Source organism: Adiantum capillus-veneris, chromosome 23, assembly GCF_014529385.1.
Source record: "Adiantum capillus-veneris isolate H3 chromosome 23, ASM1452938v2, whole genome shotgun sequence".
Taxonomy (NCBI): Eukaryota; Viridiplantae; Streptophyta; class Polypodiopsida; order Polypodiales; family Pteridaceae; genus Adiantum; species Adiantum capillus-veneris.
Genome location: NC_140953.1, coordinates 74,495,141 through 74,501,631, shown reverse-complemented (window position 1 = coordinate 74,501,631; position 6,491 = coordinate 74,495,141).

Here is a 6,491-nt window from a genome sequence, read left to right as displayed (position 1 = left end):
GGTAACCCTGTGTATATGAATATACACTTATTTGTGATTTCTGGACTTGGATTACCACTTTTTAGCTCCAAAAACACTCTTATTTAGTGATATTTACACGTCTAGAGACCCAAATTCATCATTTGATCTCTTCTTGTTGCAAAACAAGGTATATAAGGGCATAAATATTATCAATATCCGCAATCAAACATAAAAATTGCAAAATCATGTAAGACACTGCCCTTGTAATATAATTTTTGTTTTTCTTTGTTTTTGTCGCTTGTAGCTGCTTTGTAGCTCCTGTATACCTGTATACCTCCCCCCCTCCTAGTCTGAGTCCTCCCGGACGACTATGAAGTGTCTGTGGGGAAGCATTGTAGTTGTTTTGGTCATAAGTTCCCAATGCAATTGTAGAGCGATGATACAACAGTCTTTCCAATAAAGCTGCTCTTTGTTTGATTGAAGGATTGGTGGTCGGGTTTTGGGTTGGTTTTGGCACTTCGGTAGTAGAATCAGTAGATGGATTCTTCTTTACCTTGTTGTTCTTTTTCACAATCCAAATCTGCTTCCGCTTCGCTTGTGCTTGCCACAAACTCTTTGCGACCCAAACCTGCTTTGTTCTTTGTGTTGATTTCCTCGCCTTGAAATACCTAGGAGTTTCCGTGGATTGTACTGAAGGGAGTTCCTGTTTACAAATCTTTGGGATCCAAATTTGCTTGCTATAGCTTTGTGCCGTCATGAACTTCTTTGGAATCCAGATCTGTTTCACTGTCCTTGATTGTCTGGAATCACTCTGTTGTCTGGTATTGAAGACTCTGTTTTCCACCTTTGTGTTCTCTGGCACAACCTTTTTTGGTCTCCATACCAACTTTGACTCCGTTTTTTCCCAAGGTTGAGCTGTTATATTATTGCTTGTCTTCCTTATCCAATGTTGAGAATTCCTCGTCGAAGAGCAATCCAGTTGTATAGAAACTTTTGGTTGCCATTGCTTCTTCTTTTTCTCTGGTTGTTGTTTACCTTTGTTCTTGGATTCTTCCTTTGGAGTTGGCTCTGCTCCTTTGGTGAACTTAACTGATTGACTTTCACCTTCGTATTTGATAAGCACTGATTTAGAACTCCAGTCAATCATTGCATTGTATTGCTTCTGCCATGGTTGTCCTAGCAATAATGGATGTTGTGTAGCTTGGTCTTCAACCACGTAAAACATATGAGGATACACATACTGGTTAATCTGTATATGTAAAACTGTGCATCCGACAGTTTTGATTGAATTCTCAGAGTAACTCTTTAACTCTTGCTTGGCAGTTTGTAATTTAGTGTCATTTGTCAATTGTCTATACAAACTGAGTGAAAGTAGGTTAGTTTGAGCTCCTGAATCCAATAGTGCTCTGGCTTTGATTTGGTTGGTTCCTACTTTGCATTCAATGATGGGTTCTTCTTTGTCATTATCCATTTCTGTTATACTGACTGCGTTTATTCGTATTGCTCCTTCATTGCGCTGTTTCTGACGCAGTAGTCTTCTTTTCTCCATTCTTTCCTTCGCCTCGGCTTGCGCTTCCTCCACAATCTTTTTCTTTTTCTGGACACGCAGCTTTTCTTGATGTATTTTGAGAAGCATGTCTTGGGTTAGCGGCAAAAGATACTTTTTCACTCTGCATCCACTAATCCAATTGGGCATTTCTTCTCCGTCTAATGTAGCAAGCTTGACGGCTCCACTTGGTGATAGATCTTTAATCACCAGAGGTCCCATCCCTCGCTTTTTAAGCTTCTTAGCATGCTGTTTCAGAGTGTAAACTAGGACATAGTCCCCAACCTTAAACTCTTTAGTCCGCACATGCTTATCAAAAAATTCCTTTTGTCGCCTTTTTTGAGCGTAGATAGAAGCTACTGCTTTTAGGCGAAGCTCGTCTAGCTTTTCCAGGTCATCTATTCTATCAGAAAGCTCGTGCCCTGTCCACTCTAGATCCTTAGCCACCCTTAAGGTTGAAATCAAGAATTCTATTGGTAAGATAGCATTTAGCCCAAAAACCATGTTATATGGGGTCGTTCCTATTGATGTTTTATATGCTACCCTATATGCCCATAATGTTGAATGCAACTTCTGGTCCCAGTCAGTTCTCGACTCAGATACAATCTTCGTAAGGACCGTGCATATGGTTTTGTTTGTTGCTTCAGCTTGTCCGTTTGCTTGTGGATGATACGGGGCTGATTTCCTATGGATTACCATGAATTCATCTAGAAGGATCTCTATCACTTCATTTATAAAATGTGTGCCTCGATCACTCACAATTTCTATTGGCAATCCATATCGTACAAAGACGTATTCATATAGAAATTGTGCCGTGGTCCTGGCATCTGCTTTTTGAGTTGCCTTTGCTTCGACCCACTTTGTTAGATAGTCTGTAGCCACAACGATGTATTGTGCATGAGTCTTATATGCAGGAGGTGAAATGGGTCCGACATAATCAATCCCCCATTTTGCAAAAGCTCTTGCCCCCATCATTGGTCTAAGCGGCATATCATCTCTTTTAAGTGGTACTTTGGTCCGCTGACAGTCATCACACCGTTTAACGTATTCCTCAGCGTCCATATGTAATGTTGGCCACCATATTCCTGCGGCTAAGACAAGTTTTGCTGTCTTATCACCTGAGAAATGGCCTCCACCTACTCCTCCATGAGCTTGCTCCAGGATTATCACATACTCAGACTCTGATGCGCAAATCCTAAGCTGGTTGTCTTTACCTCTCTTATAGAGTTGATCTCCTATTAAAGCGTAATCTCTAGCTTCTGTCTCTACAGATTTCTGACGAGCTTTTGACGTTCCTTCTGGGAAAGTTCTATTTGTGAGATATTCAACAATATACTGACTCCATTCTGGAGCGATCATTATCTGATATAATGTCGAATACTCTGCTGGCGGTTTTGATGAACATACAATACATACAGTGACATATTCATGTACGCTTTCTTTCATTCCTGGCCAATAGACTCCCAATTGTAACAAATTCCTATATGTGTTCCTTCTTGAACAATGAAATGCACATTCCTGAACATGTGCTTCGCGCAGATATATATTATATTCCTCAGGATTGATGCATAGTCGTAAAACATGATCATTTCCCAATTGATACAACCTTCCTGCAACCAATTGAAGATTCTTGGATTGCTGAATAGCAATATGTTTCTGGTTGTATTCTCTTCTATCAAACTCTCCTCCATAGGTTAATAGGCTAACGACATTTTGAGACCACTTCGGTATCATTTCTATGTTGAACAAGTACGCGTCTGGCATGTCGTCATCTACTCCTATAGGGTCTTCTCCATTCGTCAATCGCGAAAGATGATCAGCTCTAAGATGTGTTTTTCCTTTCTTTACTACTACCGTGAAGTCGAATTCCAGTAAGATAATGAACCATCTCACTATTCTCCCGGTATTGCATGGTTTATTCACTAGGTAGAGCAAGGCTTGGTGATCCGTAAAAAACACAAACTTGTTGGCTAGAAGATAATGCCGAAATTTCTTCACAGCATATATCATTCCTAATCCCTCTCGCTCTGTTGTGGTGTAATTCTTCTCTGCATTGTTGAGCTGTCGACTGGCGTAACAGATAGGAAAATCCATGTTTCCTTCTTCTGGCTGAGCCAGAATGCATCCTATTGCATATGCCGAAGCATCTATATGCACATGGAATATCTTCTCCCAATCTGGTGATTTCAAGACTGGAGCAGTAATGAGTGCCTCTTTCAATTTCTTGAATGATTCCTCACACTCCTCTGTCCATTCAAAGTTCACTATTAGCCTGTAAAGTGGTTGGCCTATTATAGCGTACATGTAAATGAATCGTCTATAATATCCGCAATGTCCCATAAAGCTCTGTACTTGTTTCGCATTGGTTGGTCTAGGCATATCCACTATAACTTTTATCTTCTCTAAATCCGTGGATATTCCGTTTTGTGAGACAATATGTCCCAGAATTCTGCCCTGTCGGACCATAAACACACATTTCTCAGGATTGAGACAAATGCGATATGTCCTACATTTCTCAAATACTTTTCTTAGGTGTTCTAGATGCTCATCTCTCAGAAGAGAATGTACACATAAGTCATCCATGTATATTTCTAGAAACAACCTTAAGTATTCTTTGAAAGCATGCGTCATCAGCCTCTGGAAGGTTGCGGGAGCATTGGTTAGACCAAAAGGCATAACCCGATAAGCATAAATTCCCCACTCCGTTGCAAAAGCTGTTTTATGTTGATCTTCCGGTGCTATGGCTAGCTGGTTATATCCTGAAAAACCATCAAGAAAGGAGTATGCTGTTTTCCCTGATACACGCTCTAGAACATGATCAGTTATCGGCAGGGGATAATTGTCCCTGATTGTTGCAGCATTCACTTTCTTTAAGTTGACACACACTCGGAGTTTTCCGTTCTTCTTGGGTACCACCACAATCGGAGATACCCAATCGGTGTGTTCAATCTCGTATATGAATTCAGCTTCCATTAGCTTATCTATCTCTTCTTTGATTCGCTTAGCAAACGTATCATTATATGTGTATGGTCTCTGTCTGCTAGGCTTTGCGTCTTGTTTTAGTGGGATTGTGTGTTGGCATATCGATGGGTCAACTCCCTTTAAGTCCTTATAAGACCATGCAAACACATCCCTGTACTCTCTGAGAAGACTCAAAAGTCTCTCTTCCTCGCCTGGAGACAAATCTGTGGCTATGTACACCGGTCTAGGTGTCTCACCTGGAGCTGCTAAATCAACTTTTTTTGCATCCTCCGGTCCGTCATAAGATTCGTTCTCCCTTCTCTCTCGAATAGGTTGGGTTAATACCACCTTCCTATCCTCTATTGTGAATTTCCTGTAGTGAGAGGGAACATCCATGTTTTCCTTGATTTTGGCGTTTTCGTCCTCTCCACTCTCAATTTCTGTCGTCCAAACTTCTTTCAGAGTTTTCTTGAGCTCTCTGTACTTGTTTCTACGTTCTAACTTGGACTCCGTGTGTTCTCTGTTGCGCTTGTTCTTTTCTGATTTTTCTGTTTCAGTTTTCGTTTCATTCCTTTGAACTTGATTTCTTGAGCTTCTTTTGTCTTTTCGTAAGCTCTTTTGATCATTGCCTCTCATTCTTCCAGAAATCTTGTCCTTAACACAATCTTCCGCCTTTACTAGCATTAGGAATTGATTTTTTCCTCTTATTCTAGGCATCGGATTGGTTCTAACCCCCTTTGTTTTTCTCTTTGCTCTATAGCGTTTCTGGCGTTGTTTAGTTTGGTTCGGAAAATCATAAAATCGGACATCCGTTATAGTTTCTTCGTTTCCGCTTGAATTGTCCGTTGACTCGTTGTCTGCTTCATTTCCCCACTCTGGATGATCGGGAATGTCGTGAAACACCTCTTCTTCATCTTCCTTTTCCAGTGTATCGTTCTTTTCAGTTTCTTTTTCGAGTACAGTTCTCAACATGAAGTACGGAACCACGTCGTACCCGTCCTTGTCGCAAAATTTCGTTGTGGGACCATCCGGAATTGCACAAACATCTAGGGTTGCTAGAATGTGTGTCCATTCTAATGGTTCAAGCGTGTCCTCTGGAAAGGGTTCTCCTATATAAGTTTCGTCTTCGATAGCCCTTTCTAAAACATATTCTTCTCGCCTCAGACTTCCACATTTCGAGGCTCCACACATCCATAACTCCTTGGGCTTACCTAACCAAGCTGGAAATTCGGATCCCGCCAAAGTAGCTGAATCAAACTCCTCTACCGGTGTTCGGTTCACATCTTTGTAGCTATGGTCTTTCAGGTTCACACGTGTAGTGGTTTCCATATTTCTCAGGTATATGTGATCGTAGCCCCAATCCTGGACCATTTTCAACTGTCTCATGAATGGTCTTCCCAGTATGATATCATAGTTATTCTCCTTGCCAAAATCGACAATAGCAAAAGTATGTTCGTATTCAATGCCGCAAGAAGTCACTACGACTTTCTCTAATAACCCCATAGGTTTCTCCATGTGTCCATCTGCTAATTGGAGTTTCAACCTAGTCTTCCTTATTGCTGGTTTCCCCCATTTTTTCCAGATTTCTTTTGTAGCAATGGCTACCCCAGCTCCGCTGTCTAGTATTGCCATCGTGTTCACTCCTTGGAATTCAACTGGTAAGGTTGTATTCCCCTCTTCACCTTCGCAATACTCTCCGACCTTGTTTAAGGGTACAGGCTTAGCGTTCTTTTGTGGTTTGCTCAGCTCTTGTATACCCTCTTGCAGTCTCGATGTTGGGTCTTTTATCCCAAATTTCTCCAAGCATTTTCCTACAGTGGTCCACATATGTGGTCTTAGCCTCAAAAGCTCAGCTAGAGTGATAGTGCATGTCACTGGTGTTGACAAGATCTCTATCAATCCTTGCGAGTCCATGACTTTTTCTGATGAGATTCTTCGTGAGGGAAGTGCTCTAATCTCGGATTTTGCTTCATACTCTCCTAAGTATGAAGGTAAGGTATTCAGTGAATGAGGTTTGCTCTCC